Genomic DNA, 26,722 nt, shown 5'->3' with positions numbered 1-26,722 from the left:
TCTAACTTTTCTTCTTTGCTAATCAAGGTGTTACTAAGAAGTATCAGATGTTAGCCACACTAGTCTCTCAGTCGTCTACTGGGGTGAATGGCTTCACACATCTGAGCTGCCCTGTGTTAGGTGGGACTGGCAATAATAATATTAATAATAGTAATAATAATAATAGACTAATTTGTGGTCAAGTTCCATGGATACAACTTGGTTACTACTTCTTTGTATTAAGGTTTCCCACCTCTTCCTGATAACGACATTGGTTTGGTCCAATCACAAACTTCTCTTCTCAGTTGGGTCTCTGACAGCCCACCTTCTTCTGTTGTCTTTTAGAATTATTAATAAGTGGCCATCGTGCAAAAATCCTTAAGACATGGAACATGATAAACAATGACGCAAGAACACTTCATGATTTTTGTTTCTTCCCCTTGTTTCTACCTCCTGGGAATGCAATGACCCAACCTCATAATACCAAGGACCTCTAGCAACACATTATTTTTCAGATAAAGAAATATTTCCTCCATGATAAATGACCGAGTCTTGGCCTGCTGATGTACAGTTTGTAGAACAGACAATTTACACACCCATCCTCATCTGACACCCTCAATGAACCACTGACTGTCTGAAATGTCTCCTAGTCCCTTTCCGAAGTCAGAGGAATCCATCTTGAAAGTTTTGCTTCTCTTAGGCTGTATCTATATTTATCAACACTTCAGTCTTCTCTCAATTCAGAGAGATAATGGAACATTAATGCTGGAGGGAACACTGGAGACGGCTGCGTCCAAACACCTCACTCTATAGGTAAGATGGGAAATGATTTGCCCAGGGTCACAAGGTGGGAAAAGTCCTCATGCCCTGCCCCCCCTTCTGGTGCCCTTTTGCCTACACCTGGTCTTCTGCGTCTTCATTGTCCTGACAATGGCTGGGGACTTCCCAGATCTTGAGGAGGCTCAGCACACGCTCACGGTGACTGATGGCAGGGCGTTCACAATCCCTAGGATCATTTCTAAGACTGATTTTCTCCCTTATCTTTCCATTGCTCTTGGCAGTGGTCTTAGAGGGGAGTCCAACCTGACGAGGTCAGCTAATGACCCCACATGCCCTCCCGGCCGGGGTCAGAGCACGCTGCAGGTCCAGCTCAGCCTTTGAACAGGAAAAGCTGGCTGAAGAACTCCAGGAAGGGGAATGTATCAGGGCAAATGTCCCGCTGTGTGACTCCCTGTCTCGTTTGAGGAGAGTGACTTATGTCACCCAAACAGGCTAATTGGGAGAGCATAATTCCTGCATTGGTTGTTTGTCCAAGTTTTGTCCATTGTATCTTCAGCATCTAGTATATGTCTGACGCAGACTAGGCTCTCAATAAATATTTGTTGAATGAATGAATGGTCAAAAAAAGCTCCAGTGGTCTCCCTACAATTGCTTAACAGTAAAGTACACCCCTTTACTTCTTCCTACAGGTACCTATATATTCTTTCATATGCAGAGTAAATGCTATTAAATTGGGGATTAATCAACATAAGTTTTTCTTCAGTATATCAGTTACTGTTCAGAGGGTAAAATGATGAACTTGGTAGAAGAAAGGAGATATTTGGGGAAAGTTTCAGAAATTTAAATGTAATCTATGAATATGCATTTCTACACGTATTATATAATTCATATTTTGTAACATGTAAAGTAGATTTTGTCTCACGGGGGTGACACTTCCTGTGTTTACTTTAGTGGAGAGAATGGTTCATTTGAGGGAAACATTACAAGTACCTGAAGCAAAAACATTTTTTAAAAAGGGAGCCACTTGAATGCCAGTATCTTTGTGCTGCTTCATACAGTAGTCGTTCCCTGTCTTAAAGTAAACTGAAGTTCACATACGCATTTATTAATGGAAAGGTGACATTAATGGAAAGATAGGCGTATCAAGTGTAACTTGACTATCAGAATGGAATTGTGAAGGAGTGTGAAGGCCCGTATGCTGAGTACATTAAGTGGTTTCATTCCGCTGTGTATTTGTGTGTGTGCTTTTTATACTTCCCTTATCTCCTTCTCCGTTTCCAGGCTCTCTCAGCTGCCACTCATCCTTGCTGTCCCTCTGCCTGCTTTTAATAAGATTAACCAATCCTTGGAATTTGCTGCTTTAAAATTGCTGTGGGCTGGGAAATTAGCCTCCATGCATGTCCCAATCCTGTGGTCTAGACTCAGAGAAATGGGATGACACAGACTTGCATTTGGTTTCTGTTATGCTGGTGACCAACTCTTTGACCCATGGGCAGGTCACTTAAACCATTTGAGTTACCTTTCTTCTTATACGAGACAAGGCTAGTAACATCTACTGTCCATGTTGGGGGAAGGATAAAGTGAAATCACTTAGTTGATCATGCTGGGCACACAGCAAATGCTCAATCAATGCTCCCCTCTTTCCTTTCTCTCCCTTCCTGAACAAAATCAGCCTACAGAGGTGTTTGGTAGTTGTGACGTTTTTCTCATGAAGAAGTGACATAGCAATGTACTTATATGGATGTTGAAGGCATCTTTTGTTCCTGTAGTTGATACCCTTCTAAAGAGTGCAAGTTCCCGTATTAGTGAACAGGATTTAACCAATATGCTACTTAACATGCTTAAAAAGGATGCTAACTTGATTTAGCATTGTGCAGGCAGAATATTAAAAAAATAAATAAATAATCAAAGCAGTAATCCTATCTACCCATCTGCTTTTTCCTATGTTCTAGTTGAGGAGATGGGAATACATGATTAGCAATAAATTCAAATATAGCCATCATGAGACCTGGTCTGTTCACAACTGTAAATGTAGGGCCGGGGACATCATACATAGATACAGCATACTTTTTCTCGCTGAATGAATATCTATTTCCCACAGATACTGTATCAGTTTTACTGTGCCCCGGCCCTGCCAAAGGGGGAAAAGCAAGCAAAAAGAGAGACACTCATTCCAGCTATTATTGTCTAGTTTTCCCTGTTCAGGGCTGCGTGTCCCTGAAAAATCACATATGATTCCAGCTGTCATTTACCTAGGCTGGAAAATTTCAGCTTCTGTGAGCAGAAGGCTCCATCCACCCAGGTGTCTGTTTCAAGAACAGCATCCTTTTTTGCAAAACATTGGTCTATAGCTCCTGACGAACAGCATCCATAGAGCCTGCTGACCCTGTGCTACCCAGGGTACATCAGTGGAGATGAGGAGCCCGCACGCTGCCTGGAGAACAGCAGTGGGAATACGATTTTCACCTACTTTGGCACCAAGAGGTTTGCAATCCAGATGGCCCGGTTGCAAATGGAGACACCATGGATGTGTTACTCCTTGCCCTTGCTGATATAAGCATGGGGACATTATATTCAATGTTTAGTCTCCATCCATATGTCGCCTCTCCGATTTATTTGTCCACATGAAAAGAGATGAAGCACAGAGCAATAGGACATCCATTCTGCCTTAATTACGGTGATGGGCTGTTTGTCGGGGTGCCACAAGCTGCAGCGCTGCCTTGTTCCTTGACAAACTCGGAGCAGGGCTGACGCTGACTCCCCTGTCGCCCACCAATCACCAGTCCTGGGCAGTGACAGCATTTGGTTTGATATTTATTGTTTGCAACCCAATGTTATGACTCCTGCAAGCTTAATGAAAAGGAGAAAATCACTCTGAGAGAGGGTATGCAATACTGAAGCTCAGAGGCTTTTGAGCGAAGTCATGATGCCGGGAATGTTTCTGGCATGTCACGGGTGATATGTTGTCATGATTAGTGACAACGGCGCAGTCATTATTTTCACACAGGTTTAATTGTTCAACTGACACTGAGGGCCATGCCTACACAGTTCAGCAAATGCAATGAAACACGCTGTCATTCAGAGTCCTGTTTTGCCTGCTGCTAGGCACTTGTTTTATTTTATCCTGAACAAATTGCTACACTAGAAGTCTTCTGCACGTTCACCTGGTATCTCCTTCCCACCGGTCTCTGAGGTCATGGAGAACTAAGACCTGACTCATCCAGGTTATCTGGTTCTAAGCACACCACCTGCCCACCAACAGAAGCCAGAATTTGGAATTCAACAGAATCTCTATGAAGATCGGGAGCCAGTCGACTCTGGTAACTCTTGGAGGCATTATTCTTTCAGGGACAAGGAAGATGACGCCAGGCTCAGGGGCTGAGGGAACATGGGCGACGCATCTGGACTTAGAGCCCTTTTTGATTGGCTGGCAGAGCTCAGAGACCAGTAGGAGCTTTGGATAAAATCATAGACTGTGGAGTTGGACTGCACGGGTTCAAATTCTACCCCTGTCGCTTTCCAGTCGCATGACTTTGGTCTAACTATGTGATGCGTCTATGCCTCAGTTTCCACATCTACACAATGGAGGTGAGAATAGTACCTGCCTCATAGGACTTTCTTGAGGATTAAGCAAGACAACCCTCGACATATTCTGGCACATGGTAAATTCTCAAACCATATCAGCTGTTGTTGTGTGGCATTATCATCATCATTATTATTATTAATAATATGTAGTACAGTTACTATCTTCATACTTATAGTGGGCAGATACGAATGTCACTTTTGAAGACCTAGAGATGAATTTACCTTTATACCCTTAATATTTACCCTTAAAGACACTATTTGGCTCATTCAAAAACATTTACACATTTTGAAAAGACCCTCCTTTTAGGAAAGGCTCTCCTTTCCATCCATAAAGTAGTTCTATTCCTGTTCTACTAATAATGGCCTAAACACAATGGGATTTATAGATGATGTAATACAGAATTGTACACCTGAAATCTATGTAATTTTACTAACAATTGTCACCCCAATAAATTTAATAAAATAAAATTAAAAAAAAAAAAAAATGAAAACCACTGTTGAAAAATGGACCCCAAATGTATCAGAACATTAATTCAATTCAATTACAAATAACAAGAATTGGCTGTACTTGAATGTGTGTGAAGTGCAGAATAGTAGTTAAACATTTTAAGTAATAAGGCCTTATCCTGTTACTATGGCTACAGGTTACTCCAAGATCCAGTGGTTCTATGGTAACAATGGAATTACATTATTTCCTCTCCATATTGAAATATTCAGCAACTAATTTCCTATAACTTCATAATAAATCAGGTTAATAACCTCAGACTGGAATCCAAGGTGGTGAGATTGTCTCCATGCTCTAAGGTTATTCCATTAAACAAAGCAAAGAAAACATGTTTAAACTCATTTGCCTGGGAGCACAAGAAGCTCTTAATGAGAAAGAAATGGCAATGACATTTCATGGGGCGGTGCTACCCTTAACTCAAGTGTTTCAAATTACTTGTTTATCAGGTCCATGACAGGGTCACAACCATGAGAAAATTATAATGTCATATGGGTAAAGACTTAGAAGGAATATGGTGGAATTCAATTCAATTCCACAAATAGTTAATGGAATCCCATGATGTGTTGGGCTCATGTTAGGTAGGAACTCCCCCAGACCCTATTCTTTTCTATTAAAATGTTTATTTATAGTATTTTTATGTGCCACCAGACATTCAGAACAGTAGGAAATCAAAGAAATGGAGAAATCAAAGAATATCTAAACGAATGAAGAGACATTTTGTATTCATTCATGAGAAGACTCAATGTTGTTAAGATGTCAACGCTTCCCATTCGATTTATAGACTCCACACAATCTCTATCAAAATCCGAATGAGAGATTTCATAGATATCGATGTACTGATTCTAAAATGATTCTTTACATGGAAAGGTAAAAGATTTAGAATAGTCAACACAATGCTGAAAGAGGACAAATTTGGAGGACTCACATTTCCCAATTTCAAGACTTAATATAAAGCTTGAAATTAGATAGTGTGAGTAATCAAGACAGTGTAATTAAGACAGTGTGTTACAAAAGAATAGACATGGATCAATGGAACTGAAAGATAGCTCAGAAATAGACCCAAACAAATATGTGCAATTTGGTTTTATAAAGGCACACTGAGAAAGACAATTTTATAGAGAAAGGATAGTCTTTTAAATAAATGGTGCTGGAACAATTAGATGTCCATATGCAAAAAATAAATTAATAAATAATTTAATTAATTAATTGAAAGAATCTAGACAAAGACCTTATTATACCTTGTATAATAAGTAACTCAAAGTGAATCATAGACCTAAATGAAAAATGCTAAACTGTAAACCTTCTGGGAGAAAACAGCAGAAAATCTTAGTGACGTTGGGTTTGGTGAGGAGTTTTTTGGATAAGACACCAAGACTATGATACATTAAAAAAATATCAATAATTGGGCTTTATAAAATGTTCTGCTCCACAAAAGCCACAGTTAAGTGACTCAAAGGAGAAGTCATAGACTGACAGAAAATATTGGTAAAGACATCTGATGAACGACTTGTAGCCAAAATATACAAAGAATTCTTAAAACTCAACAAGAAAACAACAACAAAAAAAAAACACACAATTAAATAATGGGCAAAAGATCTGAAAAGACACCTCACCAAAAAATATATACAGGTAGGAAATAAGCATATGAAAAGATGCTCAACATTATTTGTCATTAAGGAAATGCGAATTAAAACAACAAGATGCCACTACGTATCTATTAGAATGATGAAAATCAAATAACAACAAAACAATACCAATCGGTGGTAAGGATGCAGCAACCGACAAGAACTTTCATTCATTGCTGGTGGGAAAGCAAAATAGCATAGCCAATTTGGAAAACAGTTTGGCAGTTTCTTGTAAAGTTAAACATAATTTTACCATATGACCCAGCAGTTGTACTCCTGAGTATTTACCCAAGTGATCTGAAAACATACATCCACACAAAACCCTGCACATTAATGTTTGCATCAGTTTTATTCATAATCACTAAAAACTGAAAGCAACGAAGATGTCATTCAGTAGGTGCGTGGATAAACAAACTGTGGTCCATCCATACGTGGAATACCATTTAACTATAAAAAGGAACGTGCTATTAAGACATGCAAGGACATGAGTGATTCTTAAATGCATATCTACAAGTGAAAGAAGCCAGTCTCAAAAGGCTATACACTGTACGTTTCCATTTATATGACATTCTGGAAAAGGCAAAACGGTAGCGACAGCAAGCAATCGGTGTTTGCTAGAAACTTGGGAGACGGAGTGCTAAGGATTGAATTGAAGAGGTACAGGGGATTTTTTAAGTTGGAAGAACTGTGTGATACAGTCAGCCCTCCGTATCAACAGGTTCTGCATCCACAAATTCAACCAACTGCAGAAGGAAAATACTTGAAGAGAAAAAAAAAACCTATGTTGCTGACGTATACTTGTACTTTGGCCTACAATGATTGCATCTGTACCAAACATGTGCAGGCTTTTTTCTTGTCATTATTCTCTAAGCAATACAGTATGACAACTATTTACATACGATTTACATTGTATTAGGTATTATAAGTAATTTAGAGATGATTTAAAGTACATGGGAGGAGGTACATCAGTTATAAGCAAATACTACACCATTTTATATAAGGGACTTGAGCATTTGCAGTTTCTGGTATTTGCAGCGTCCTGAAATCAATCCCCCGTGGACACCAAGGGAAGACTGCACTGCGTGATCCTGAATAACACTGCAACGGTGGCTACATAACACTGTGCATCTGTCCCAACCACAGACCCTGACGCAGGATCCCAGGATGGAATGCAGAATGGGGCAAAAGAATCTAACTTTTTTTTTTACAGATATGTGAAGCAATCTCTCAGAAAGGAGTGGGGGGGAAACTGATGACTTAAGTAACTTTGGAAGTGAGTGGCGTCCCTAAGACTACAAGGAAATAACCTGTATGTAGCACTGTTCTCTAGTTGATAAAGTTCTTTCCCATGAGGGTGCAGGTTAACAATTCTGAAACCATTGCAGATATATACTGGAATTCAATAATTAAGGACTTCAATGGAGAATAATGGGAGTCAGATGTCTCACTGTTGGAGTGGAAGTTGACAGACAGTGAAAGGGAGGAAGCTGAAACGATGGATGTGGTTTAACGGAATAATGCTGGACACCATGGTGAGCCATGCCTGGTCGAATCGTCTAATGCTCTACTGTTACCTTGTTGAAAATCTTCACAATTTTTGAGCAAAGGGCCCTGCATTTTCATTTTGCACTGGGTCCCCCCAAATTCTATAGCCAGTCCCACATTTGACAACTGTGCACTAAATATTGCTCTTCCCTAGCATTCCAGGTGTGGCTTCCTTCTTCCTTGCATTATGTCCTCTTTATGGTCTACGTTCTCTAGGATCACCCTCGCCCATTTGCATGACTTCAACTTAATCCAGGACCCCAACAACTCACACATCAATATCTCTACTGATAACCAGAACTAACTGTCCAATCCCTTGCTTCGTGTTTCCAGGATTTTCTCCAGGTCTCCTAAACTCACCATGTCTCCAAAGGAGCTTATTATTTACTTTCCCTCCTTCCTAAATCTGCTTCTCTTGTAACATACCTTAAAAATCCTGAATCAAGCAAATGAAAAGTAAATCTCAGAAACACCTTGGAACGTGTCCTCTTCCTTACCCCTAGTGAGCTCTCGCCGAGGCTTGCTAACTACATCTGAAATTCCTCTGCAGTACTTTGTCTTCCCCATTCCCAGTGTACTCCATTATTTCCACTCCAGGCCACAACAGAAGAAAGCCCCTACCTCTTGTCCTTCTCTGTTCTGATCCAACTAGTCTCAAAATTCCCTCTGGAGTCATTTTACAAAAACTCAAATCAGTTAATACCAGCCTCCTTCTTATCACCTTTAATGGGCTGACACTGAGTAAGAATGAAGTTTAAACTCTTTAGTGATCCAGCAGCATCTCCATCTCACCTAGGCACCCTACCTTCCTGCCATCTTACTTCCCAGCACCCCCCACCCCTGTCTTGCATGGATATGACACCACAATTCCATATGGGCTCTCCACCTGGGCTATTCCACATAGCCATACATGCTCTCTCTACCTGGAGTGCTTACATCCCTCGTCTCTACTCGGCCTCATTGAAGACCCAAGTGTGGGGCTATGAAAAGCCTTGTGTCCAGCTGATGTCGTTATCTTCCAGCGTTGCTCCCCTCCAATTCCTTCTCCACCCAGCAACTAGACGGCATTCTCCACACCACAGATCTGGCTGTATGTCGCCCCTCCTCAATCATTCCAGTGGCTCCCCGTTTCCCGCAGAAGAAAGACCAAACTCTTAATGTGGCTTATAAAGCTCTCACTCTAATTCCTCCTGCCTTGGTCACTCTTTCTCTCTCAACCCCCGGTTTCTTTCTCTCCCTGTCTCTCTGCTCTTTCAGTCTCTCTCCACTTCCCTCTCCCTCTCTCTCTCTTCTGCTTACTTATTTTCCTTTATGTTTTAATTTCTGTTCTTTATCCCTCTCCTCTTCCCTCTCTGTCTCCATTCTTTCATCCTTTTCTTTCTATTGCCTCTCTCTCCCTTTTTCCCTCTCTCCCTCTCTCCCTACCTCTCGATTTCCTCCCCCCTTTCCTATTTCCCTCATAATTTCAGTTCTCAAAATATGTCTCTATCTGCCTCACCTTCTGGTTCTTTGCCTGTACTGCTCCCACGTAACGAAAACCCTTCACTTCTCCAGTGACATCACTTTCACCTTCCACTCCGGATTTGCTCACACGTTCACACTGACTCACACTGACACACTCACAGACTGACTCACACCTATGACTATGACTCACTTCTACTTATGTCGTGTGGATCCAGCTTTCAGCTTAGAAATGACTTTCTCCAGGAACTTGTCTGTGTACCTCCCGGTCCTGTTCAGACACCTTTCCTTACAGAGCTGCTTCTACCCCATATAGTAGCTTTTCTGAATGAGAAAAAGGTTTCCCTTCTTGTACAACAACTGTTCAAGGCAGGACACATGCTTAATGAGGAAGACTTAGGTTGTATTTTCATGTCCCCTTCCCAAGTGCCCTGTGGTGTGAACAACCTGCACAACTGGCCCTGCCCCCTAACTCTTCCTTCCCATTATAGCCTATACTCCCCCATCGCAGCACTTACCATATTGTGTATTTGTCTTTATTACCTGATCCTAACTCCCACCATATTATAAACCTCACCTGTTTTTCACGTCCCCTCCTTGTATTATTAGTGCCCAGTACTTGGCCTGCTGTGAATTTGTTGTTACCTCTGAATTTAATATTACCTCTGAATAAATGAATGAATGAATGAACGAACTCACAAACCTCCTATTGAATGAAGGAATAGGTGCACAAACCTCTTATTATAAAATATTTTGCCAACTTTACCAGGAAATTGACATCCTTTAAGTTCTACAGTATTTTTCATGCAACTCTACTCTTAAAATATCATTTTGAACTAGAAAGATTTCCTTACTGTTTTACCTCCTGTATTAGACTCTAGGTTTTCCAATATCAATGACCATATCTCATTCATCTTTATGCCCAGGATGGTGACAAACACATAGTTAGATGTGCAAATTTTGTTGGAAATAAAATGAAATCAGTCCCATTCCCATACCACTAAACCTTACTATCCTGGTTTCCCTGACACTTACCAAGCACTACTTTATTGCAAATGTTTAGAAAGATGAGCAAGGAAAAGAATATCCCTATAGGAAACACACAGATCCACCAGGAAACTGACACAAAATTGAACAATGGTGGTACAATATGCTCTATGACAAAGGTGTGATCCATGGACCAACTGTATTAGGATTACCTGGGATGCTTCCACCATGATTTCTAGACTGTAAACCCATCTTATGAATTTAAAGTCTTTGGAACCCTCCTTCTGCTCTCTTCATGCCCCCCCATCATCTCCATCCACGTCATTCAGTCACTGTTTCCTCCAACAGGGCACACACCCCTGCAGAGAGCAGATACGGGGTGATAACCATCATTGCCTAAACCAGGAAACTGATTTTTCTAATCCAGCGCATGTAAAATGGAATGGAATTTGGACAAGAAATTCCAAGAAGTAATTTCTAAGAGGTGTTGATATAGTGCAAGGAAGCAGCCACTTTTTTCCCAAGATAACTTTAGAAAACTAAAAGCCCAAACTACTTAGTCTACCGGAAATAAAAGCAATAAGAAGTGTGTTGCAAAACAAACAAAAAAAGAGCATTTGTGGTTCACTCTATAGGCACTGACTTTTGGAAACCCTGTCCTTCCTAAGGAAAACCAGACCGAAAAAAAAGAGCTTAAGTCCTTTGTAAATGTGCAGGGGGAATATCATTTGTGATCAAACCATGATAAGAAACATATCCATAAATGCAAGAAATTCTTGCCATATCTTTCTTATATTGCTGTTTGAGGTTTTATATGACAAAAATGACTGTGGAATAGTACTCTCTTGGAAACCACCTAAATGACCCACAATAAGGAAGTCATTAAATAAATTATGGGATGGATATGATGGGCTATTATGCAGTCTTTAAGAATCATGTTCTCAAAGAATTTAAGCATATAGGAAAATGTGCAAAAATATTACTAAGGGAAAATACAGGTTACAAAACAGTCTTATGGTATTGTTCCAGTTTTATTAAAAAATGATGTGTATATGCCAAAATATGAACAGCAGGATTTCAAATGGGCTGGGATTTAAAGGTGATTACTTTAAAATTTTCTACTTTAACTATTTCTATCATTACTCAGATTCTCTATAATAACCATGTATTACTTTTAGGGTGGCCTTTTTTTTTTCAATTAAAGTTTATTGGGGTGACAATTGTTAGTAAAGTTGCATAGATTTCAGGTGTACAATTCTGTATTACACCATCTATAAATCCCATCGTGTGTTCACCACTCAGAGTCAGTTCTCCTTCCATCACCATATATTTGATCCCCCTTACCCTCATCTCCCATCCCCCACCTCCTTACCCTCTGGTAACCACTAAACTAGTGTCTGTGTCTATGAGTTTTTGTTTCTCATTTGTTTGTCTTGTTCTTTTGTTGTTTTTGGTTTATATACCACATATCAGTGAAATCACATGGTTCTCTGCTTTTTCTGTCTGACTTATTTCGCTTAGCATTATACTCTCAAGAGCCATCCATGTTGTCACAAATGTTCCTATTTCATCTTTTCTTACCGCCAAATAGTATTCCATTGTGTATATATACCACAACTTCTTTATCCATTCATCTATCGAAGGACACTTTGGTTGTTCCCATGTCTTGGTAGGGTGGCCATTTAATTGATCATCCAAACCGGTACATTTTTAGGAAATAATGAGGGTTCTCTAGTAACTGTGTCATCAAGCCCACGGCCACAACAGGGACTGTTTTGGACAAACATAATATTTGTTGGCGTTGGGTTGAACTGTCCCCCAAAATTCATGTTGAAGTCTTAACCCTTACTACCTCAGAATGTGACCTGATTTAGAAATAAAGTCATTGCAGATGTAATTAATTAGGATGAGGTTACACTGAAGTGGTGGGGGCCCTATTCCAATATAACCAATTTCCTTATAAAAAGAAATTTGGACACAGACACGCACACAGGAGGGAGAATAGTATGTAAACATGGAGATAGAGGTTATGGCAATGGGTCTATGAGCCAAGGAATGCCAAAGATTGCCAGGAAACCACCAGAGAAGTTGGTGGGAAGGCATGGAACACACACTCCCTCAGAGTCTCAGAAGAAACCAACCCTGCCATCGCCCTGATTTAGGACTTCATATCATCAGAGCTGTGAGACAATACCTTTCTATTGTTTAAGCCACCTGCTTTGTGGTAGTTGTTTTAGGGTAGCCCTAGAAAAGTAATATGAATGTTGTTGTAGTTATTTTATGTTTGGGAAATAAGAGCAAATTCAGAGTAGAGTAGAATGAAGTTCCACACAATAAAAAAAAAAGCTTGTTCACTCAACTAATACTGTAGACAATGGTATTGTTATTCAAAAATATTTGCTGCTTCTTTGTGGCTGGCCCCTCCCTAGAAAGTCCTGCCCTGGTGATATCAGGCTTGAACAGGCGATTTGCTTCAGCCGATGAAACGTGAGTGGAATTCACATGTGCCACATAGAAGCGGGAGCTGGATGGACCATGCCCTGGTTCTGCTATCTTTGGCCCTTGCCGTGAGACTAGCATAGTCTAGAGAGAAGCTGCTTCTTTAGCCTGGATCCTGAAATGAAAAAGACATACAGCAGAGTTGATATTGACCTGCAATGAACCCGTGACATGAGATAGAAATAGACCTTGGCTAATATAATTCACTAAGTTTATGAGATCCTTTGTTACTGCAGCAAAATTTAGCCTAAGCTGACTAATAAAACATTTACTGAGTAACTATCCAGTGCCATGCTGGGGATGAAATAATAAATTATACTGCCAACCAGGAACTAACGTGAAACTGTATGTCATTTGCCTTTAAAATATAAAGATTATTGGTCCCACGTGTTTTGTTTTGTTTTTTTTTGTAACACCTACAAGTAAATGTTAAATTATGTTATTTCAGTTGGTTTTTCTATGGAAAAAAAAATCTTTAAATGCTCTCATATTCAAAGTGGTTCTTGAACTACATGTACAGATATAAAGTTTCCCAATTAAATTTTTATGGTTTAGGGAAAGAAACTCCTGTGAAAAATAAACCTAAGTTAATTATTCAGTTATTTAATTCTCATTTGGAAAATGAGATGTTCAGACACTATTAAAAGTTGTATTAAGGGGTAAAAACCACTTCTGTGGAAAAAGACAAATTTACTTCATTTACTCTTAAGGAATATTAATTTCAAGGAGCAAGCTTTGAAAGCAACCATATAACTTGTCAAGGGCAAGTAGCTCCTCACTAACTAATGTGCAAAAGCAACAGATTATATAAGAAAAGGACAGAGGAGAGACCCGTCTCAAGAGAAGGTCAGTGTGGAGACCAGGAGGTCTCCATGTTCTAAAGTCCGCGTTGTAAAGCAAAAATCGCATGGTGTCAAAATCATCCTTGAAAGTCTCTTACATGGCACTTAAATTGCCTAGACTGAGCCTTTAAAAGTTCAAAAGCCAAGAATTAATGTCTTTTGTTTCTCTAGGACAGTGAAGACCCAGGTCTAATTTAAAAGGGGCAAAGGACAACGGGAAAAATAAAGGGTCTTCGTGTCTCTTGGTTCCTCTGTTGGTCTTCTGCTCTTTCTCCAAGTGACTTTTCCTCAAGTTCTTCTCTCCTGCTCTTTTCCCTCAACAGTTGCATATAGATGAAGGCAGATTACTTTTGTGTGCACATTAAGCAACACCAGTGTTTAGTACAATTTTAAAATGTAAAAGGAAATGCACTAGAGGCCTATGCCGTGTTTCCCCAAAAATAAAACCTAGCCAGACAATCAGCACTAATGAGTCTCTTGGAACAAAAATTAATATAAGACCCGGTATTATTTTACTATAATATAAGACTGGGTATAATATAATGTAATATAATATAATATAATATAATATAATATAATAATATAATATAATATAATATAATATAATATAATATAATACTGGGTCTTATATTAATTTTTGCTCCAAAAGACACAGTAGAGCTGATTGTCTGGCTAGGTCTTATTTTTGGGGAAACATGGTATGGGCCTTGTCCCAGGCTAGATGTTGAGGCAAGAAGGAAAACGAAAACAAACTAAATAGGAGACCTCAAAGAAGTGGGGGAGATTGAAATGAAACAGGTAATATGAATACAGTTTGGTCCAGTTTAGAAAAGAGACAAAATTGCACCAGAATTGAACAGGCAAGGAACCCTTTATTTAAGACTACTGCATTAGAGGAGGGAGAATGAACATAACCCTGTTGAAACAAAAGCAAGCAGGTGTGTATAAGCACTGGGAGTATTGCGGGGCACGTTGGTCACGTGATTGGGCCATTTGTGTTTGCTAATTGGGACTTACTGGAGTCAGGCCCCTACCCGCCCGCAGAGACTGGGAGATAGAGGCACTGTCTCTTTCAGTGGTCACATTTCAAAGCAATGGTGTACATAAAAGACTTTCCTGCATGGAAAACCTGGCAGAAGCTAGAAGATTTACATGTCGAAGGGCAGAGAAAGAATTACAATTGCAAGTTTTCTAAAGTAAATTAGTTTTTAAAAGGGGCATGAGGGGCCTATAGTTAGGGACAAACCTGTCTAAAGTGTAGTCAAGCTGAGGGCGAACAGTAAGTCCGTCTTGGTCACAGGTAAGCACAAGATGCTATAAACAGCAGTCCTCCAACCTCGACTGCATTTTAGGATCTTCTGAGCTTCCACAATGACATGTCGTAGACACATTACAATACCAATTACATGCAAATCTCTGGGGTGGACTAAGATATCAACATGGCTTAGAGCTACCCAGGTGAGTCAAAGTACAGCCAAGGTTGGGACCAGGGGCTATAGGTGTGATGCGAGTCTGAAGTCAGGGTGGGAGTTAGGAGAGAAAAACACTCCAGACAAAGGGAACTCCAGCAGCAACGCTTCTTCAGGAGGAAGCAAGAGATTTTGTTTGTGCTTTGAACATAGTGTTGGTATAAATGAAAGAATAACCAAGCTCCTTCAGTAGAATCAATACAATCATAATACATCAGCTTGTTTCAACACACCAACACCTTTTCATCTCTCTTTGTTAAGGGTCACTGGTTCTTTAAAAGTATGAGTATTAATGGATTCTGTCTGATGATGCATTTCAGAGTTCCAACGTGTGTCCCTAACCAATATAAGGGACACATCTTCCTGTCAAGGGCATAATGCTAGCATTGTGCCATGTCCATGAAACCCTAGAATACACCCACATTTACAAAAATGATGTGCCCTCTTAAGGTCCAAAGCATTTCCTTTAGGGGAGTGACTGCCTGTGTGTGCGAGCTGATGAAAGGCATACTTTTAAGTTGAAGAAAATTGATTTTGTTGTGGTTGTTGCACAAAGGTTGATGTTTTCAAAGACTCCAGATAAAAGGTACTGTGTGCAGCTAACAAGCTCCTAATATGACTAGATCAAGTTTTACTTTACCTGCTTCCAGGGCTTGACTCTTGCATCTTGGCGACAAGAAACCAGGATTTGACAGCGTTCATTTCTGTTGCCTCCTTCCATGAATCTTATGCTTCTTTTTTGCCTTATTCCTTCAGCATGGATGTTTTTATGGCCATAATATATTTATACTAATTCAGAGGCCTGTCATCAAATACACAGGCACACTTCTGGTCCAGAAGTTAGCAGAACCTCGACTTTTGATACTGCAGACGAAAATAAGGGCTTGCTGTTTTTTCCCCCACAGTGCTCTTCAAAGGAGCAATTTTCTAAAATTTGAACAAGACTGTCATAGTTAATAAGATGGCATTTTCTTTACTTTTTCTTATGTTGTCTGAATCAAGGGTAGTGGATTCCAGAAGTAGAATGAAGTCAGGACCCTGTAGTTCCTTCAAAATGCTATTCTCAATCCGGTTTCTTATTCTCTAATCCTGATTCCATAGATTGTCCCAGAGTTGACTTTGTAGATTAATTTGAGTCTTTTTTTATTGCTTTTTAAGAGTTAATTGCCACACAGTCCATCCCATTAACAGTGTGGTGATTCAGATCAGCCATTGAGATGATTACAGATAACAGACCAACGTTATGAGTTGCTTATTCTCCTATAATGATCACCAGCCACGTAATAAACCTTATGTGGCCTCATTCGGCAGGGTGTGGGTTGCTGTGAGATATTAAGATACATTATACATTTGGTATCACTTCCCATTTTGGATGAGTCAGAGAGATTTTGGAAACATCTTCAAGCTAACCCAATTTGCATTATAGTTACATTATAATTGCATTTTAAAGTCTAAATGCAGTTGATTGTGAAAACTATATCACATCATTTAAGGGAACTAGAGTTTTCTTTCTATGGAAATGCAAAAGACCACTTCAGGATACTACCACACAACCTAAGGGGAGATACCTGGCTTCAAAGTCCCCTCAGATTCTTCTAGAAAAACTTACCAGCAGCCCCCAACCAATACATGCAAGTAGACTCATTCCAGGTGTTGTGTACCTTTGATCTTTTCATTCTTCCATTTAATCAAGTAGTTACAGAGTGGGTTCTCTGTTCCAGGCACTGAGCTAGGTGAATTCTGGGAAGATGATAAAACCGAGGTCCTTTCCTTGTTCTGGGAGTTCAGTCTCTTGAGGAAACAAACGATTTCCAAACTCCATCTTTCTCATTTTACTTTACAGAAAAAGTCCTCATTCTTGTTATTCTTTGCTTTCGGCTTCTTCACCAAGATATTTTTATGCTTCTCCTGCTACTTCTCTGAGTGGTATTTCTTCTCATTCAGCTTTGTTGGAGGTCCTTTTTGCCCTGAAATTATCCAATGGTGGGCTAGCTTTGGGTTTCTTCTTAGCCACCTTCTTTCTTTACCTTGTTCACTCCTCCTGAATAACACCATGGACTCTCAGGGCCTTTATTATGAGACTATATTTTATATATAAAATATATAAAATATATTTTATCTATTTAAATATATACATGTATTTTATATATTTTATATTTATATTTATATGTATGTATATATACATATATATGCACGTATATATATATATATATATATATAAAATATACGGGGGTCCCAAAAAAATGTATACAAGTGGACACTTTGGTCAATGGTGCTCAAGCAGTAGTTCGCCATAATCAGTGGCAAAAGTGGTACCACTTTGAGCACCTCTTGCAATTGCAGAAGTCAAACATGACTTGTATTCATCTTTTGTTATCAGTATATATTGAGTATTAAAATTTTAATACAATTTTCCTTTCTTAAAATGTGTATACATTTTTTGGCACCCTCTATACTCATATATCAATTATGCACAAATTTGAATTTCATCCTTTACCTGTTACTTGAGCTTCATGTATATTTTAACTCTCAATCCCTAGATAGTCAGATACCTTCAAAATAGGAATATAACACATTCCTATTTTGATTCTGTGTTTTCTCTTCCATGTCTTGCAGTCTATCTATTTTCTCTTAGTGAAAATAGATAGACTCCCTTTTTCCCAAAGTGGAGGACTGAAAATAATCTGGCTTTTTAAAATACCCTGGAAAAAACATAGACCATTCATCAGTTTCCTAGTTTCATATCTCTAAGCAACACTATGAACTCTGGGACTCTAGCTGAGTTAGATTTATTCCTAGCTTTTTACGATAAAGCCGATGAAAGACCAAAGAGATTATTACAGAGACCACATGCTGTTGAAGTTGCTGAATCAATAACTTTATTTTAGTCCAATCACATTTTCGTATTTCAGAAGTATTTTCTAAACAATTAATGGGTACCATGGGGTTAGCATTGTGGGATTTATGATTTTAGAATAATGACTTAAGGTCTGTATGAAAAAAAATAATCAGGATGATGGGAGAATAAACCTGGTGAAAGAGTGGACATTGACATCTGAATCTCTCCGATATTTGAATATTTGAGATGTTAAAATAGACACATAAAAAGGAACTTTTGGAAAATAAGATACGCAAACTTTTCTAATGTTGGGACACTGTGGTCACTAAAAGGGATATAACTTGAATTTCTCGTTTAAACATGTATGACATGGATTTAACCTGTTCATTAATAACATGGCTTCTTGGAGGAAGATGAGGGCTCAGCTTTGCCCACCAGCTCCTGACTCCCCACTGTTCACTCTTCCCGAGGAACAAGCCAGTCAGGAAGTCACGCCACAGCCATGGCTTTTAAATATACCAGAAAGACACCTATGAAACGAGAGGTGGCGATTCACAGAATTAGAATGACTCTAACCAGCCGCAACGGAAAATCCTTGGAGAAGGTGTGTGCTGACTTGATCAGAGGCGCAAAGGAAAAGAATCTCAAAGAGAAAGGACCAGTTCGGATGCCCACCAAGACAGTGAGCGTCACTACAAGAAAACCTCCCTGTGGGGAAGGTTCTAAGAACTTGGGATTGTTTTCAGATCCACGAGTGACTCACTGACCTGCACACTCCTGAGATTGGGAAGCAGATAACTTCCATCAGTCCTGAGCCGGGAGCCAAGGTAGAAGTCCCCACTGCAGATGCTTAAATCAGCCTTTTAAATAAACTGGCCATCAGTTGTTAAAAAACAAACAAACAAACAAACCAAAAAACGTGGTCTATCAAGCATGTAAAATTGCATAACTTGGGCTGGTTTGGTTTTAAGTTTCTTACCTGAAGCAGTAGCACATGATCTTAGACATATCATGATTTAAATTACAAATTCAGTAAGAAAGCTACATAGAAAAGTTTGATTCATGTGGTTTTCAAGCAAGTAGCAATTAGCATCGTGGCTGTCATAGGGACACCTCTGTGAGAGTGGAGGTGAAGGATGACAGCTTTGTCAGAATGGCAATTCTTCATGTTTGTGAATGTCAGCAAATGAATTTGACCCACCACATGTGAACTTGGATCAAAGGCCACATGTCGCATATGGCCAATGTGGCACTTGTGTGGCCCTTTCAAAATGCCAGGTCCACAGCAATAACAATCACTGATAATCCTGTAAACCTGTCCAGCTGCCTTCAGTGGTGTGGCTTATGATCTGGAGGGGGAGACAAAGGGATGATATTTTATAAATATCAATTTTCAAAAATCTCTGATCTGTTGGCATTAACTGATGAGCTCAGAGATGCTTGGAAACCTTACTTCCTGCACAACTGTAACCATGGCAACCTGAATTTTAAAGGATGTTGAAGGTGTTTTTAAACATCAGGTGAGAAAAGCAGTTTCTATACAAATGTTTGCCTAGGACTTCATGTCTAATTCCACCAGCACACTTGTTTTTTCTTTACTCTGACTCGATGCAATGCTGGAAGCTTTTCTGTTGGGGGAAAAATTGGACGGTCCAGGGCAGTCATACATCTTGAGACCACTATGAAAGACTTACCTTTGCACCAAGACTCAGTGTCAGCATGCCTACCATTCCAATATATTACACGTGAAAAAGATTGGCGACTCTTTCTGAAAGCTTTTGAATTTTTGATGCTATTGTTCCATGTGATTTAGTTTATTTTACTTTCAATTACTGTTAACATTTAATGTTATTTTCTATTAGTTTCAGGTGTATGGCACAGGTTAGACATTTATATAATTTACAAAGTGATCCCCCTGATAAGTCCGGTACCCATCTGACACCATACATAGCTATTACAATATTATTGACTCTAGTCCCTATGCTATACTTTACATTCCATGACTATTATTTTCTTTATTTTTTTCTTATTAAATTTATTGGGGTAACATTGGTTAATAAAGTACATAGGTTTCAAGTGTACCATTCTATAATACTTCATCCGTATATTGCATTGTGTGTTCACCATCCAAAGTCAAATTTCCTTCTGTCACCATATATTTTACCCCTTTTACCTTTTTCTACCTTTTCCCCAATACTGTTGTCTTTGTCTATGAGTTTTGTTTGTCTTTTTATTTGTTCTTTCAGTTTTATATCCCACATATCAGTGAAATCATATGGTTCTCAACTTTTTCCATCTGACTTATTTCACTTAGCATAATATTCTCAAGATCCATCCAGGTTATCGCAAATGGCACTATTTCATTTTTTCTTATGGCTAAGTAATATTCCATTGTGTATGTGTACCACAGCTTCTTTATCTAATCATCTATCGAAGGACACTTCAGTTGTTTCCATGTCTTGGCCACTGTGAGTAATGCTGCAGTGAACATAGGGATACATATACCTTTACAAATAAATGGAGGTAGATACCCAAAAGAGGGATTACTGGGTCTTATAGTAATTCTAGTCTTAATTTTTTGAGGAACCTCCATACATTTTCCGTAGCGGCTGTACTCATTTACATTCTCACCAGCAGTGTATGAAGGTTCCTTTTTCTCCACAACCTCTCCAACACTTGCTATTATTTGTGTTGCTGTTAATAGCCAATCTAACAGGTGTGAGGTAATAGCTCATTGTGGTTTTGATTTGCATTTCCCTGATAGCTAGTGAAGTTGAGTATGTTTCCATGTATCTATTGGCCGTTTGTATGTCTTCTTGGGAGGAATGTCTGTTCAGGTCATCTGCCCATTTTAATTGGATTATCTGTGTGTTTGTTGTTGAGCTGTATGAGTTCTTCATATATTTTGGATATTAGCCCCTTGTTGGAGGTGTTGTTTGCAAATACCTTCTCCTGTTCAGTTGGTGGCCTGTTTTTCTTGATGGTTTCTTTTGCTGTGAAGAAGCTTTTTAGTTTGATGTAGTCCCATTCATTTATTTTTGCTTGTACCTCCCTTGCCTTTGAGGTCAAATTCATAAAATCTTCTCTAAGACCAAGGTCCATATGTTCCATGTAATTTTTAAAGGCTATATTGGACTACCACGTATTCTTGAACAAATTAATTTAAAAAGACCTTAGATTTCTAGGTGATGGTATATTAATATCTCCATAACGTCCTGGATATAAGTAAAAGATAGAAATGAAGAAATGTGCAGTGTTCAGTATTTGAACATTGAACTCTGATACTAAAGAAATCATCAGATGAACAAATAAAGCTTTCTTAATACTGAGGTTTTATTTTATTAAACAAATTATAATTCCATTTGAACTAGGTATGAAGGGTTACTTTAAAGAGGAAGAATATAATCAAAGATCTATTAATTATTTGGAGCTAGAAACAGATTTAGTTCACACAAACACAGACACTAAATAGGCAAATTGGGCATTATGGGTTTTTCACTCTGTCTGCCACGTGTTCATTGCTCTTGTCTTGGCAAACTACCAACATTAATCTCCCCACCTTGACTCTGCATGGGTTTGCATATTTATAGAGCTAAAAGGGTCACCCACCATGGTTCCATTTCTTATCCACATTCTTTATTTTTTACCTATCCATCTCTGTCAGTCTTAAACTACAGCTCTTCCTGACTAATTGCATTAATCAACAACAACAAACACCAATTCCAAAAATCTGTCCAAGATGGGAGTTTCAGAAGCCTGAGGTACTATGTCAAATAACCCATCATTGTTGTTTTAGGAGATTGCAACTCAAAATTAGGTAGCAATCACACCAGAAAACAAATTAATCGTTATCAATATAACTCTCTTTTGTACTTAGGAATCCATGTTGTTGTTTTTTCTTTTTTTTTTTTCTTTTTTTCTGTCAATGCCAATTTCCCTCTCCACTTTCCTGGCTCTAATTCAGAAGTAATTAAAGCCAGCTAGCCATTTTGTTTAGGGATTACGTCTGTTTTACAATGAATTAAAGAAAAATAGAGCCAGCATTGGGTAAACATGAACTACATCACAGACATGACATTACGTATTCCTACTACTTCCTTACCCATCATACAGTGTTTTCCCAAAGATAAGACCTAGCCGGACAATCAGCTCTAATGCGTCTTTTGGAGCAAAAATTAATATAAGACCTGGTCTTATTTTACTATCATATAAGACCAGGTCTTATACAATATAACATAAGACTGAATATAATATAATTAATATAATATAATATAATAATATAATATAATATAATATAATATAATATAATATAATATAATATAATATAATAGCGGGTCTTGTATAAGACCGGGTCTTATATTGATTTTTGCTCCAAAAGATGCATCACAGCTGATTGTCCAGCTAGGTCATGTTTTTTGGGAAACGGTATAACCAAGTCCCAAACTCCATTTTACAGACAATAAAAAACTAATCATCTGTTCTATCTGTTACATATATGAGGTCCAGGCTCTGCCTAGAAACTTTTCATCACCACTGTCGTCACCATCACCGTCACCGTCATCATCGTGCTTTTATTTTACATGTCATTGAATCCCTCCAACAAAACGCCAGGTCAGTTTATTGCACTACACATTTTCTAGATGCAGAACCTGAAGTTCAGGGCTACTGGGCAGTGCGCTCGAGAACACACAGCAAGTAAACGATAGAGCTGGAAATGGAACCGGGCTCTCTCTAGTGCTAAGCCTCAGTTCCTTGACCCAGCACCAAGGGCTGGACAAAGCATGGGACTGAAAGGGCACCCTGAGTCAGAGAGCCAGAGGGGGTATCCATGGGGAAGTCAAGGGCAGGGAGTGTCTGTTTGCCTGGTGCTCAGACTTGAGGTTGCCTAAAAGTCATGAAGTGAGCTTGTTACAAGGCATATTGCAGACTCTACCACGCCCTCCCCTGACACCTTCTAGGCAAGCCCTTGGGTGCTTTTCTCCTATAAAATAAGACTGGGGGCACATGCAGCTATACTTCGTGTTTCCTCTAAATCCCTTTGATTAGGGGTGGGACTGGGTTTGCAGCTCTGGGGCCCCTGAAACCCCTTGAGGGTTTCCCACTCTCAGGTCTCCTGCAGGACAGCCTATGGTGAATCCTGCAGGGCCAAGTAAACTCACTGATGGGATTTAAAGATCTGGTCAGAGAATAGATTAAAAACCTCAGGGGTCTGAGTTTATAGTTCTTGAAAGTCATGAGATGTGGGCCGGGGGCAGGTGGCAGGTGGGAGGTGGAAGAACCTAGTACGGCTGTTGGAGGTCTCATTCCAGTTACTCTGAGCTAAGGAAGCAGACATTTTTCTTTGCCTTTTGGTTGCCTGGGATGAATTAGGTCACTTTCCTCCTGGCTCAGTAGACATGCTAATATCTGGGTTTCTAGTCTAGGTGAAGTAAGCAACCTGGCTTTCTGATGGAGATTTAAAATAGTAGCTACTACCAGTAATCATGAGTGCCAAGCGCCAATGCTGTTTCCTAAATGCCTTCAATGTATTATACTAAGCACTACAAAAAATGGTCTTAAATATATAGACTCCATTTAGTTGTCTCATGCAATGGGCATTAGTGTCATTCCCATCTTACAGATGAGAAAACAAAGTCTCAGAATGTTTAACTTGCTTGCTACAGGTTACCCAGGCAACAATGTGACAGAGCTGGAGGGTGAATGCAGGCAGACTAACTCCAAAGCCTCGTACTTGAAAGCACACCCTCTGGCCCAGGCTCTGGGCTGTCAGCAGAGCCCAGGGTCTGACTGCTGCCCAGGGCTATTGGGTGGAAGCAGTGAGAAGACTGTAAAAAGTGTGTGAAGGATTTGGACCAGAGGAATTGGGGAATTTGGAAAGAAGGACTGGAGCCTCAAGGAAAAATGACAAAGTCTAGCAATTTACAGCGGCATGTGGGGCCCTCTCAGTTTACTCTGGAGAGTCAGAGCATCCCCGTAAAACGGACCCTCCAAGATATGGTTCACGAAGGCTTCTGTTGGCAAACAACGGAGAAATGCTGCCAACCCCTGCCTTTCTTGAACATTCAAAATGCGCAGTCAATGTTAGATCATCTAAGATTTGTTGTAAGGAAAAGACTAGTTTGTGTGCTTAACTCTTCATTTCTAATTTGCTTTTGACCACAGTACCCTTTTAACTATGCAAAACCTATCAACCTCTGCTAGAAGACACTTTTGGCAGCAATCAAGGCAGGCCTTTCAGGAGGAGTATTTGAACGTGCCAGAGCAGAGAGCCAAGGTCTGTGTGAAGATCAATAGTTTTCCGTGAAGCCTGCAGTGAGCACAGGTGGGGAGAGCAGTCAGGAGGCGAAGGAAGATCCAGGTTAGGACTGATGGGACCCTGAATAGGCGATGACAGCAGAGAAGGATAAGAGAATGACTATCAGTGACATAGGTGTGAATTAAAGAAAAGACAGAGGCAGAGCTAGTTTGTAAGAAGGCTTAGATATAGGAATTAGGTGCCAGTTTAACCTCAAAATAGACATCACAGACCTAGAATTCGAAGAAAAGTCAGAACTAGACATGGAGGCTTTCGGTCACTTTCTCCTGGAGGGACTTTGGAAAGAAGTAACAAAGAAGAGGGCTTTGAACAGACCGTTCCGCAAGACCTACAGGATGCAGGAGACAGAAGTGGACCCTGAAATAAGCAGTGGTCAGCGACGTGGGAGGTCCGCATAGACTCCAACGCATGAGGGTGTTTAGTTCAAAGGACCATATTCTTAAAAGTGGAAAAAAGAAATATGGGGGGGCATGAAGAATGTGCCGTTTGCGGAAAGACCGAACCTTCCTCATTCAGAAAGCATCTTGCCACCCGCGGTGGGCAGTATTGCTGAGAGTTTATAGCTGGTGACTGGTTCTTAAGCTAGATTTTGAACAGGAAAAGATCTCAGCAAACCGACTCATAACAGCAGACCCCTGGCAGAAGAGAGTGAATTCTTAATACTGTAAATGAATAACCAAATTTTGCCCTGGTGCATTGATGAGTGAAATACCTGCGTATTCTATGTAAATCTCTAAGGCAGGGTGTAAGCAAGAGGAAGACCGGTCTTAAGAGGAAATAGGTTTTGAGGACCTATCCGCCTTGATTTGGAAGAGTAATTGGGTTAAGATGAGAGAGGTAAAACCAAGCACATCTCCAGAACCATCCAAGTCAACAGATGATTAAATTCTTGATTCCTCCCCTCCTTCCAACATCAGATTTTTATTATCTCGGAAGCATTTAAACTTCAAGAAATTGTGAGGAACACAGGCTTTCCAAGCCGGCTTCCGCGGACATGCTGTTTGATTAACTTATATGGTTGGGTAGGTGGTTCAGAGAGATGCAGACTGTACTTGCACCTAGGCTCATTTCCATATTGGATGTATTCAGGGCCAGTTATGATAGAGCATTTTATGTTTATACCAAGTTTTGTGCCTTTGGAAGTTTATGTTTAATTTTGCATTGATTAACTACCATTTTCAAATTCATATTTTTAAAAAATGCATGGGAGTCAAATACCTTTTGCAGAATGAGATGTTTTTGCCTTACTGTGAAGCAGAATAAACAGGTATTACTGCCATTCATGAAACATAGTCATGTGGTTGCAAATCTCCCAAATATTTGGGAAGGAAAGACTAGAGTAGTTGCCTCTTGCAACACATAACTAGCTCCCTAAGAAGCAATTGGATTGTTACATTTGAAAATGCCTCTATTTGTTGCATTTTTATTTTGAGAAGTGAGAATCAACATAAAAATGAGTGCACTATGTAAGGAAACATGGTAGTTTTCTCCTAGGGTTTTAAAAATCCCACTAAGAATCTAAAAATCAAAATAAATAAACAAATAGAAAAGAAACAGACTCATAGACACAGAGAACAAACTGATGGTTGCCAGGTGTGGGGGGATTGGGGGGCAGGTGAAAAGGTGAAGGGATTAAGAAGTACAAATTGGCAGTTACAAAATAGTCATGGGCATGTAAAGTACATTATAGAGACTATGGTGTCAGGGGCATACTAGACTTATCAGGGGGATCACTTCGTAAGTTATATAAATGTCTAGCCACTGTGCTGTACACCTGAAATTAATATAATATTGAATGTCAAATAATTGAAATTTTAAAAAAAGTAATAATTCCACTAAGTTTTATGAATATTTTAACTTAGGTATTCACAAACATATTTACAACAATACTTTCTTGCTCTGTACTTAGGTTTTGATTGGATACTAGATTCTTGTGGGTGGGTACAATATGGTAGTATCAAAAGAAAAAAGTTCTTTAGATTCCACATATAAGTGAGATCATATGGTATTTGTCTTTCTCAGTCTGACTTGTTTCACTTCGCATAATACCCTCTAGGTCCATCCATGTTGCCGCAAATGGTAAGATGGCATTCTTTTTTATGGCTGCGTAATAGTCTCTCTCTCTCTCTCTCTCTCTCTCTCTATATATATATATATATATATATATATATATATATATATATATATATATATATATATATCACAGTTTCTTTATCCAGTCATCTGTTGATGGGCACTTGGATTGCCTCCATACCTTGGCTATTGTACGTAGTGCTGCAGTGAACATAGG

At 39.4% G+C, this 26,722-nt stretch overlaps 1 protein-coding gene and 1 pseudogene across 1 annotated transcript in view; both read left to right on the top strand.

The window, feature by feature from the left end:
• CDH13 (cadherin 13) overlaps positions 1 to 26,722 on the top strand; it is a 984,505-nt gene that overhangs the window by 445,167 nt on the left and 512,616 nt on the right. The gene's annotated exons all lie outside the window — the stretch shown is intronic.
• LOC109453709 (small ribosomal subunit protein uS10) lies at positions 18,619 to 18,970 on the top strand (annotated as a pseudogene).

The sequence above is a fragment of the Rhinolophus sinicus genome, linkage group LG11 (genome assembly GCF_036562045.2).
Source record: "Rhinolophus sinicus isolate RSC01 linkage group LG11, ASM3656204v1, whole genome shotgun sequence".
Lineage (NCBI taxonomy): Eukaryota > Metazoa > Chordata > Mammalia > Chiroptera > Rhinolophidae > Rhinolophus > Rhinolophus sinicus.
Note: the sequence above shows the minus strand (reverse complement) of the source record. Positions and strands in the feature narration are given on the sequence as shown.